The sequence below is a fragment of the Phyllobates terribilis genome, unplaced genomic scaffold (genome assembly GCF_046119375.1).
Source record: "Phyllobates terribilis strain yellow unplaced genomic scaffold, ASM4611937v1 Scaffold_200__1_contigs__length_3551848, whole genome shotgun sequence".
NCBI lineage: Eukaryota > Metazoa > Chordata > Amphibia > Anura > Dendrobatidae > Phyllobates > Phyllobates terribilis.
The window spans coordinates 1,135,838-1,147,830 of record NW_027362960.1 but is presented as its reverse complement, the minus strand read 5'-3'; positions in this window follow the sequence as shown (position 1 = coordinate 1,147,830).

The window sequence follows — 11,993 nt, the reverse complement described above, 5'->3', positions numbered from 1 at the left end:
TATTATTTATTGTTATAGCGCCATTTATTCCATGGCGCTTTACATGTGATAGGGATATACATAACAAAAGCATTTACATAATCTTAACAAAAAGAGTCAGCGACTGGTACAGGAGGAGCGAGGACCCTGCCCGCGAGGGCTCACAGTCTACAAGGGATGGGTGAGGATACATTAGGTGAGGGTAGAGCTGGTCGTGCAGTGGTGTTTACTGCAGGTTGTAGGCTTGTCGGAAGAGGTGGGTCTTCAGGTTCCTTTTGAAGGTTTCCACAGTCGGCGAGAGTCTGATATGTTGGGGTAGAGAGTTCCAGAGTAGGGGGGAAGCACGGGAGAAATCTTGTATACGATTGTGGGAGGAGGAGATAAGAGGTGAGTAGAGAAGGAGATCTTGTGAGGATCGGAGGTTGCGTGCAGGTAAGTACCGGGAGACTAGGTCACAGATGTATGGGGGAGACAGGTTGTGGATGGCTTTGTATGCCATGGTTAGGGTTTTGAACTGAATTCTCTGGGCAATGGGGAGCCAGTGAAGGGATTGACAGAGAGGAGAGGCCGGGGAATAGCGGGGGGAGAGGTGGATTAGTCGAGCAGCAGAGTTTAGGATAGATTGGAGAGGCGCAAGAGTGTTGGAAGGGAGGCCACGGAGCAGGAGGTTGCAGTAGTCGAGGCGGGATATGATGAGGGCATGCACTAGTGTTTTTGCAGAGTCTTTGCTGAGGAATGCACGGATCCGGGAGATGTTTTTGAGTTGGAGTCGGCAGGAGGTGGAAAGGGCTTGGATATGTGGCTTGAAGGAGAGATCAGAGTCAAGGGTTACCCCAAGGCAGCGAGCTTGTGGGACTGGGGAGAGTGAACAGCCATTGACGTTGATGGATAGGTCGGATGGGGGATGTGAATGAGAGGGTGGAAAGATGATGAACTCTGTTTTATCCATGTTGAGTTTTAGAAATCTGTCGGAGAAGAAGGATGAGATGGCGGACAGACATTGTGGGATTCTGGTTAGTAGGGAGGAGATATCGGGTCCAGAGAGGTAGATCTGTGTGTCGTCAGCATAGAGGTGATACTGAAAACCGTGAGATTCTATGAGCTGTCCCAGGCCGATGGTGTAGATGGAGAAGAGCGAGGTCCTACAACTGAACCTTAGGGGACACCGACAGATAGGGGGCGAGATGAGGAGGTGGTGCGTGAGTGGGAGACGCTGAATGTCCTGTCTGTTAAGTATGAGGAGATCCAAGATAGAGCCAAGTCTGTGATGCCAAGAGATGAGAGAATCTGGAGTAAGAGGGAATGGTCCACTGTGTCAAAGGCAGATGACAGGTCCAGAAGGAGGAGGATGGAGTAGTGTTGCTTGGATTTAGAATTTAGTAGGTCGTTGGTGACTTTGGTCAGGGCAGTTTCAGTCGAGTGATGCGGTCGGAAGCCAGATTGCAGACGGTCGAAGAGGGAGCAGGAGGAGAGGTGGGAGGACAGTTCAAGGTGGACATGTTGTTCTAGAAGTTTTGAGGCAAAGGGGAGGAGTGATATGGGGCGGTAGCTAGTCAGAGAGGAAGGGTCAAGGGAGGGCTTTTTGAGGATGGGTGTGATTGCGGCATGTTTGAAACATGAGGGGAAGACTCCGGTTGTTAGTGACAGATTGAAGAGGTGGGTTAGGGTTGGGATGAAGACTGTGGTGAGGTTAGTGATGAGGTGGGATGGGTTGGGTCAAGTTCGCAGGTGGTGAGGTGTGATTTGGAGAGTAAAGAGGAGACTTGACCTTCTGTAATGGTGGAGAAGTGGGGTTTGGAGGAGGAGGGTTGAGTAGATATGAGGAGGGGTTGTGTGGACTTTAGGCAAAAGTTTTGTCTGATGGTGTCAATCTTCTGTTTGAAGAATGATGCAAAGTCGTTGGCTGAGATGAGAGAAGAGGGAGGAGGTGCTGGGGGACGAAGGAGAGAGTTGAAAGTGTTAAATAGCTGTTTAGGGTTGTGAGATAGGGAGGATATGAGAGATGAGAAGTAGGTTTGTTTTGCTGTAGTGAGTGCGGACTTGAAATTAGTGAGGGATTGCTTGAATGCGATGAAGTGCTCGATGCTCCGCAACCCTGGAGGTATCTGTCCCTTTGTGCTCCTGGTTGATCTACGTAGCCCACTGTCTGGTGGTGGACTAACCTGGCTTTCCCCACTAGCGTTAGGGGTACAGCTACCAGCTGGGTGTACAGGTAGGGCAGGCAGCTGTCTGCGGGTCCTTTGGCTTACCGCAGGCATGGCAGGCTCACTGTCAGCAGAGGGTTGACTCTCCTGGGCTGCTGGTACAGGCTCTTCTGCCTCTGGAACCGCTTGCTCCTCTTCACCTTCCGGCTCTGGTGTTGGTTGTTGCTGTGCCGGTTGCAGGAAATGCAGGACGGGTACCACTATGGCATCATTTTATGCGAGTCCAGGACTGAGGGAACTCTCCGAGAACGGTGCTGATCATTTCTTCCTTGTCCTCTGCGGGTTCAAGGTCACTCTGGTCCTCTTCTGCACTATGGAGTTGCTCGGGGAATCTTTTGAGGTGGTCTCTGGAGACGGTGCTAGTGGTTTCTCCTCCGTCCTTGGTGATCACGCACACCTTCGGGTTGTCGTGATCAGACTGCAGTACGGTGTAGGGTTCCCTTTCCCACTGGTCGTCCAACTTATGTAGCCTTCTCTTCCGCTTCAGGACCTGCTCACCAGGTTCTAGGGGACCAGCAGGGGCGTGTTGGTTGAAGAGTCTTTCTTGCCTTTCTTGACCTGGGCCAGGCTCCTCTCCACACTCTCCTGTACCTTCTTGTACTGCAGTTGCCTTTCCGTATCCCAGTCCGCATCCGGGGAGGTGTCCTCAGGCGTTAGGACTCCCATCTCCAGGTCTACGGGCAGCTTACCTGGTCTGGCTCGCATCAGGTAAGCCGGGGTGCAGTTGGTAGCATTCACCGGGATATGATTGTACAAGTCTATCAGGTCCGGCAGTTTTTCTGGCCACAGGCTGCGTTCCTCCAGGGGCAACGTCTTCAGGAGATCAATGACTATATTGTTCATCTTCTCACACATCCCGTTGGTTTGGCGGTGGTAAGGCATTGTACGAATCTTCTTACAGCCATAGAGGTTGCAGAACTCCTGGAAGATTTCAGCTTCGAACGCTGGACCCTGGTCTGTCAGGACCTGTTCCGGATACCCGTGTGGACGGCAGAAGTATTGCTGGAAGGCTCTGGCCGCTGTTTGGGCTGTCAAGTCTTTTACCGGGACCACCACGAGAAAACGGGAATAGTGGTCCACGATTGTCAGGGCATAGATGTATCCTGACCGGCTTGGAGCCAATTTGACGTGGTCCAGAGCTACCAGCTCGAGAGGCTGCGTGGTGACTATGGGCCTCAAGGGTGTCTTCTGGCTGGTGCGGTCCTTCCTCCTTAGGTGACCAGGGCCACAGTCTCTGCACCATTTTTCTACAGCTCCTCTCATGCCGACCCAAAAGAACCTTCCTCTTAGCAGGAACTCCAGTTTCTTCCAACCGAAGTGTCCCGCTCTGTCATGGTAAGCTCCCAGGACCATAGCTGCATCCCGCCTTGGGACCACGACTTGCCAGGTCAGCTCGTGCGTCCGGTGGTTGACAATCTTTCTGCACAACTTGCCTTCATAGAGGAACAGCTTGCTCTTCTCTTTCCATAGCTGCTTAGCTTCCTCTGGAGCATCCGGATCCATGCGGGCATCTTCCTGGGTCAGCAGATCTTTCACCAGGCGGATGGCAGGGTCACTATCTTGGGTCTCAGCCCAGCTGCGGTGAGGTAGGGGATTGATCATCACGGTTGTTAGATCCTCCTCCTTCAAGCGGTGGGAGTATTGAGCGGCTCCATACCGGTGAAACGCGGGGAGTTCTACCTCCTCCAGCTCTTCTGGGTCTTCGTCACCTTCAGTTAAGTGAGGCATCCTCGATAGGGCGTCAGCGTTGGCATTGGTTTTGCCTGCCCGATATTTGATCACGAAGTCATAGTTGGAGAGACGGGCCATCCACCGCTGTTCTAGGGCACCTAGTCTTGCATTGTCCAGGTGTGTCAACGGGTTGTTGTCCGTGTACACGGTGAACTTTGCGGAGGCCAGGTAATGCTTGAAGCGTTCCGTCACGGCCCACACCACCGCCAAGAATTCTAGCTTGAAGGAGCTGTAATTCTCCGGGTTCCTCTCAGTGGGCCTCAGCTCCCGGCTGGCGTATGCGATCACCCGTTCTCTGCCCTGTTGGTTTTGGGACAGTACGGCTCCCAGTCCCACATTACTGGCGTCTGTGTGGAGAATGAAAGGCTGGCCATAATCAGGGTAGGCCAGGATCTCATCCCCCGTGAGGGCCATCTTTAGCTGTCGGAAGGACTCCTCTTCCGGTTTATCCCACTTGAAGGGTGGCTTTTGACTTCTGGACTTAGACTGTCCGATCAGGAGGTCCTGCATAGGAGCTGCCATCTTAGTGAACCCGGGGATGAACCTTCGGTAGTAGCCTACCAACCCGAGAAACTGTCTCACCTCTTTGATGTTCGAGGGGCTTGGCCAGCTCTTGATTGCCGTGACCTTGTCAGGGTCGGGGGCTACTCCTTCCGCACTTACCACGTGCCCTAGGTACTGGACCTTTGGTTTCAGCAGGTGACACTTCGATAGTTTCACCTTCAGGCCATAGCCTGCCAGGGCTTCGAACACCTCGGCCAGGTGCTTCAGATGGTCCTCGTAGGTCTTCGAATAGACGATCACGTCGTCCAGGTAAAGGAGGACCGTCTCGAAGTTTCGGTGCCCTAGACAGCATTCCATCAGCCTCTGGAAGGTCCCTGGTGCGTTGCAGAGCCCGAAGGGCATACAGTTGAACTCACTCAGTCCCATCGGGGTGGTGAAGGCGGTCTTCTCCTTGTCAGCCTCTGCCACAGGAACCTGCCAGTACCCGCTAGTAAGGTCCAAAGTAGAAAAGAAGTTAGCTGATTTTAGTGCGGCTAAAGACTCCTCTATTCTAGGCAGTGGGTATGCGTCTTTATGGGTGATACCATTGATTTGTCTATAGTCTACGCACATTCTCATGGTGCCATCTTTCTTTTTCACCAGAACCAAGGGGGCTGCCCAGGGGCTACAGCTATCTCGAATGACCCCAGCTTCTTTCATTTCTCTTAGCATGCCCTTTGCGTTCTGATAGTGTGCAGGGGGTACAGGTCTGTGTCTCTCTTTTATTGGTGGGTGGCTCCCTGTGGGGATGTGGTGTTCTATCCCTTTTACTCTGCTGAAATCTAGTGGGTGCTTACTAAAGACTCTCTCATACTCCTGTACCACCCGGTAGACTCCTTGTTTTTGGTGCAGGGGAGTGGAGTCAGCACCCACGTGGAGTTTCTGGCACCAGTCCTCCTTTTGTTTCTGGGAGCCATTACCCTCCGCCTGTGGAGATGGAGGCAAGGGTTCCACGGCCCTGATAGCTTTGTGTTCGACAACAAACAGTTTGGCGAGTGTAGCGTACCTGGGTAAGTGTACTTCCCTCTCCCCAATGTTGAGGATGCGGACGGCACCCTCCCATGACGGACATCAACCACCCCCCGGGCTGTCAAAATGGTGAGCCTGCTGTCCGAGTACACGGGTTCTACCATGGCTTGGTAGTCTCTACCTCTCAACCCGATTGCAGTCCGACACCAGATCATCATTTCACTTTTGGGAGGCATGGAAATGGGGAATGGGTCACTCAGTCTTACGCTACCGATCTCACCACCAGACAGTTCTACCTGCTGCCGTCTCATTAGGGCTTTTATCTCCTTGTTGAGGACTCTCTGTTGGCTGGAACTAGCATTCACCGCCACCTGTTGTAGAATTACAATTACCTCTGAAAGACAATTTTCAATCACGTTAGTACCCACAGTTATTTTAGGGTGACTTTCACGACGGTCAATGTCCACAATAATCACTCCCTGTGCCGGTAGTTCAACTTTACCAATTTTAATGGTCATCTCCTTGAACCCCATCTGCGGCACTGGTAAGCCATTACTGGCGATGATGCTCAAGTTACTGTCTGGATACCGTGTGATATCAGCATCAGTCCAATACTGCTTAAAAAGTACATAAGGGATAGTGGTTACTTGCGACCCAGTATCCAGCAAGGTGCTCATGGGGATACCGTCCAGCACCACGGGTAAAACCGGGCGCCCCCCAACGTACTTATCACGCCAATTATAAGGGCCTGGTGATCTTATGCCTGGGGGTTGGCCCTATGCCCCAGGTTGGACCCGTTTAAATTACAGTACCTGGAAATGTGTCCGGGCTGGTTGCATTGACGGCAAATGGGCTGTCCATCCTCTGCGTAGCGGTCTGTGGGCCTCCCTCGAAACGACGGGATCCTCCTCTGTCGACGCCACGGGACATCCTCCGGACTTGAAGCCAGCTCTATGGGTCTTGAAGGGTCCACTTGCAACGGCTGGACGGTCCTGGTCAACGCCGCAACGCTCCTGGTCAGCTCCTGGACTTGGTGGTGCAGGTCTTTCGATGGGGCTTGGTTCAGGGCCTGTGCATCAGCCCCCACGGGGTCCATAGAGGAGGGCGCCGCCTCCTGGTGGTAGGTGAGAGCAGGGCGCCGGGGGTTTATAGCGCCACTGGTTACAGATTCACGGAGCACCCTTATGGCCCTGTCCTTAAATTGGGCAAAGGTCAGGTCGGGGTTCTGAAAGAACATGAGGCGCAGTTGGGCCCTGTGGGCGCTAGACAGCAGACCTTCTATGAATTGTTCTGTTAGCAGCTTATCCGTTTCCTGCACACTGCCAGGGTCAGTTTGTTGAATAGCCCTCAAGGCTTCCTGCAGATTTAGGGCATAGTCTCTGATGCTGTCCTGTGCCCGCTGCTTACATCCATAGAACCTCATTTTAATTTCAGCGGAGGTATGTGTGTCAAAGGTACCCCGCAGCCGGGCCAGAATACCCTTCACAGTCCTTTTCTCCTCAGTGGGCCATGATTTTACCTCCCTTTGGGCTGCGCCAGTTAACTGCCCTGTCAATATGCTGACCTTCTGTTCCTCTGTCAGGGGGTAAACCTGGAACAAACTGTACAGCCTTTCCTTAAAGTCAGTTAGGGCATGGGGCTCCCCTGAGTACTTGGGCAGCCAGGCCGCTCCAGGGATGTAGGGCAGGGAAAAGGGCATCACCGCTGCTGCAGCTGCGTTGGTGGTAGTTGGCGCCTCTGTATCCGACATCTTCCTCCCCCCTAGTTAAGCGTGGCCTATCTTCCGACGATCCTCTTCTGTAGGCCGCGGCTCCGCTGCCGCTGCTCTGGACGAGGACCTTGCGTCGCGTCCTGATGACGTCAGCGTCGCTCTCTCTCCCTTCCAGGACCTTGCGCAGCGTCGGTGCGTGGGGCGGAGCTTCAGGGCTCGCGTGCTTTTGGCGTCCACGCCCCTCTTCTTCCCGCGCGGATTCCTGAAGATGGCGTCCGACGGCGGGAAAACGACTTCGGATGGCGGGAAAACAGCTGAAGATGGCGGGAACCGACTGAAGATGGCGGGAAACGGCTCCGAATGGCGGGAACCTTCACCACGGTAGGTATGACAGTCTTTTGAAGGCACGCAGTACCCGGTGGTTGCGGGCACGAAATCCTGCCGACTACGCCAAAGCTGACTCGCCCCCTGGGCCGTGGGGCACTCGGATCCGGGCAGTAGGGGAACGATGGGAGTAGTAGTGGCAACCCGGTTCCGTGGCTCAGGGTGGTCAGGCCAGTCGTAGTCCGCTATGTGCTGATGATTATGTCCGACTACGCCACCCGTGGATTGCGGTTATTAGGAACCGCTGCTGCATGCAGACTGCTGGGGCTGATGAGGTGTGCAGCTAGGGTAGCGTGACTCCCCACGGGAAGAGTGCGGCCCCAGGGCAGTATAATGAATGGTGGGAGTGATGGTAGTGAGAGTCCTAGTGCTGATAGTACTGGAGGAGCAAGGAGCACACAGACAACAGGTTGCAGTCCAGGGTCTTTACTAGAACAGGTAAACTGACCCACAAACAGTCCCGGCTAGGAGGGGACCTGGATGTCTGAGAGCAATGGGGAAATTGGCCCTGGTCAGGGTGAGGGTGTAGGCCTACCGTGCTTTCTGCGCTCCTTCTGGCTATCTCCTCCTGATAGGGTAACAGCCCACGTTTCCGAGCTTTCCGTGTACTCTCACCTGTATGGCCTGCGACGTGGATTCCTTTCTGCTCCCGGCCTGGTACGGCTGTGCTGGTCCCTTCTGTTGTGGCAGAGCCTCCAGGCTTCTTAGGCCAAGGAATATACAGTCCCCTGCGGACTGGTTATCTGCTCGGGGATGTGGAATCCTCCCAGCCTCAGACACCAAAGTCTGGTAAATTAAGTCCTTTATCTGCCAAGACAGGCTCACTTGGCCTCTTGTCTCTGGCTAGTGGCTCTCCTCCTGCCACACTTCCTCTTAGGTGCAATACAACTTTCTGTCCCTGCTCTGCTCCGGGACACGTCTCAGTGCTGAGACAGGCCATCCAGTTCTCTCTAACCCTGCCCCCAGTACCAGCTTTTATAGGGGCAGCCAGCTCCCCCTACTGGCCTGAGACAGGAGGCATTGCATGCTAATGTTCCCCTGACCAGAGAACCTCCCCCTTGCTCTCAGACACAGCTTTATTACATTTTGTGGCATCCAGGCCAGGGTGACACACATACAAGGAACAAATACCATCACACCATGACTAGACCACATATTACCACCACAAAGTAACCAAATAATAGGACATTCAAGGAACAAATACCACCACACCATGACCAGACCACATATTACCGCAACATAGTAACCAAAGGAGGGAAAAAAGAAAAGAATCACACAGGTGGACTATAAAGCAGGGGGGAGAAAAATGTAACAATCAAATCATGGGGACTAATACACACAGTACATAATTACATATATCCTTACTGATTCACAGCGACCAACATGATTTCAAACCAGCAATGTAGGGCTAGTAAAGTGTCCGTGCACAAAATTCATTGTTCATAAATATAAGAATAATTATAGAATATATGATGTTAAAGAATACAATAGCAAAATCACGACCGCTATAAAAGTACAGCCAAGATGGAAAAAGTTACTATGGTTCAAATCTGCAAATAAAGTGACAGTGCACACAAGATTCATAAATACCAGATATATTAAGATCATATGAAAGCTCAGATATGGCAGAGAACATAATACAGAGCAACATGTGCCGCCATGAAAAAACTAGCAGCAGCTTGGAAGTGAAGGGAAGTACATACCGTAGTGGTAGAGGAATGCCCCCATGGACGTCTCCAGCCGGGGTGGGGGGGGGAGGGGGCATTTCTCTACCACTACGGTATGTACTTCCATCACTTCCAAGCTGCTGCTAGTTTTTTCATGGCGACACATGTTGCTTTGTATTGTGTTTTCTGCCATATCTGAGCTAGGCATGAGCGAACATTTCAATGTTCGGTTCAAAAAAGTTTGCCGAACAAATTGATATTTGCCGAATTTATTTGCCAAATGTTTGTCGAACATTTCTGAATCCCACAGGAGTCAATGGGGGACCAAAAAAATGCATACACAACACCTAGAAACGGAACCAAAAGCTGCCAAAACACATCAAATTTGGTGTAGACGCCAGGGAAGTGCAATCAATTGACCCAGAGTACAAGTACTATAATTATTATTACTGTGACAGCGACATTTATTCAGTTGCGCTTTACAATTCAAAAGGGGTCACCGACTGGTACAACAGGAGAGAGGACCCCACCTGCGAGGTCGCACTGTCACGGACGTGGTTTGTGGAACCACAGGGCCACGGACCCCGGAGAGCCTGGAGGGGGGTGACTAAGCGAGCACCGGACTGTTTACTAGAGCCTCTGATGGTGAGGTTACACTTGGCTCCCAATGAACACCAGGTGCCACTCCAGGACAGACCAACGGACACGCAGCAGCTGGATCCCATAAGATAGACTAGATGGTGCAGCAGGCAGAGTCTGTACCAGGAGTGCAGCAGGCAGAGTCTGTACCAGCAGGGCAGCAGGCAGAGTCTGTACCAGGAGGGCAGCAGGCAGAGTCTGTACCAGGAGGGCAGCAGGCAGAGTCTGTACCAGGAGGGCAGCAGGCAGAGTCTGTACCAGGAGCGCAGCACGCAGAGTCTGTACCAGGAGCGCAGCACGCAGAGTCTGTACCAGGAGCGCAGCAGGCAGAGTCTGTACGAGGAGCGCAGCAGGCAGAGTCTGTACGAGGAGAGCAGCAGGCAGAGTCTGTACGAAGAGCGCAGCAGGCAGAGTCTGTACGAGGAGCGCAGCAGGCAGAGTCTGTACCAGGTGCGTAGCAGGCAGAGTCGGTACGAGGAGCGCAGCAGGCAGAGTCTGTACGAGGAGCGCAGCAGGCACAGTCTGTACGAGGAGCGCAGCAGGCAGAGTCTGTATGAGGAGCGCAGAAGGCAGAGTCTGTATCAGGAGCGCAGCAGGCAGAGTCTGTACGAGGAGCGCAGCAGGCAGAGTCTGTATCAGGAGTGCAGCAGGCAGAGTCTGTACCAGGAGTGCAGCAGGCAGAGTCTGTACCAGGAGCGCAGCACGCAGAGTCTGTACCAGGAGCGCAGCAGACAGAGTCTGTACGAGGAGCGCAGCAGGCAGAGTCTGTACGAGGAGAGCAGCAGGCAGAGTCTGTACGAAGAGCGCAGCAGGCAGAGTCTGTACGAGGAGCGCAGCAGGCAGAGTCTGTACCAGGAGCGTAGCAGGCAGAGTCTGTACGAGGAGTGCAGCAGGCAGAGTCTGTACGAGGAGCGCAGCAGGCACAGTCTGTACGAGGACCGCAGCAGGCAGAGTCTGTATGAGGAGCGCAGAAGGCAGAGTCTGTATCAGGAGCGCAGCAGGCAGAGTCTGTACGAGGAGCGCAGCAGGCAGAGTCTGTATCAGGAGTGCAGCAGGCAGAGTCTGTACCAGGAGTGCAGCAGGCAGAGTCTGTACCAGGAGCGCAGCAGGCAGAGTCTGTACGAGGAGCGCAGCAGGCAGAGTCTGTACGAGGAGCGCAGCAGGCAGAGTCTGTACGAGGAGCGCAGCAGGCAGAGTCTGTACGAGGAGCGCAGCAGGCAGAGTCTGTACGAGGAGCGCAGCAGGCAGAGTCTGTACGAGGAGCGCAGCAGGCAGAGTCTGTACGAGGAGCGCAGCAGGCAGAGTCTGTACGAGGAGCGCAGCAGGCAGAGTCTGTACGAGGAGCGCAGCAGGCAGAGTCTGTACGAGGAGCGCAGCAGGCAGAGTCTGTACCAAGAGCGCAGCAGGCAGAGTCTGTACGAGGAGCGCAGCAGGCAGAGTCTGTACGAGGAGCGCAGCAGGCAGAGTCTGTACGAGGAGCGCAGCAGGCAGAGTCTGTACGAGGAGCGCAGCAGGCAGAGTCTGTACGAGGAGCGCAGCAGGCAGAGTCTGTACGAGGAGCGCAGCAGGCAGAGTCTGTACGAGGAGCGCAGCAGGCAGAGTCTGTATGAGGAGCGCAGAAGGCAGAGTCTGTATCAGGAGCGCAGCAGGCAGAGTCTGTACGAGGAGCGCAGCAGGCAGAGTCTGTATCAGGAGTGCAGCAGGCAGAGTCTGTATCAGGAGTGCAGCAAGGACTGGTACGCAACCTTACACAACTTAGACTGCAGAACAGGAAGGTTCCACTACAGCCAACCCAATAGATGGAGACCCAATCAGGATTCCCCACATTTAAAAAAAATAGTGGAAGACACTAGCAATGTCTAATCAATTTCACTACAGAAGAAAGAGTGTAAATAAGACCCACACCTCTTCCAGTACAGCCAACCCAGGAGATGGAGACCTAACCAGGAGTGTTCACATTGCCCTAAATGAGGGCCTAACACCACCGAAGTGGCATCAATGTCATCAGACAACAAGTAGTTTAACGCAGACCCAAACCTGTCTCACTACAGCCAACAAAATGGATGGAGACTAGTGATGAGCGAGTATGTTCTGTTAACCCTTTCGGCGAGTATGCTCGGGCCGAGCTCCGAGTATTTTCAGCTGCTCGGTGATATGTTTGAATCG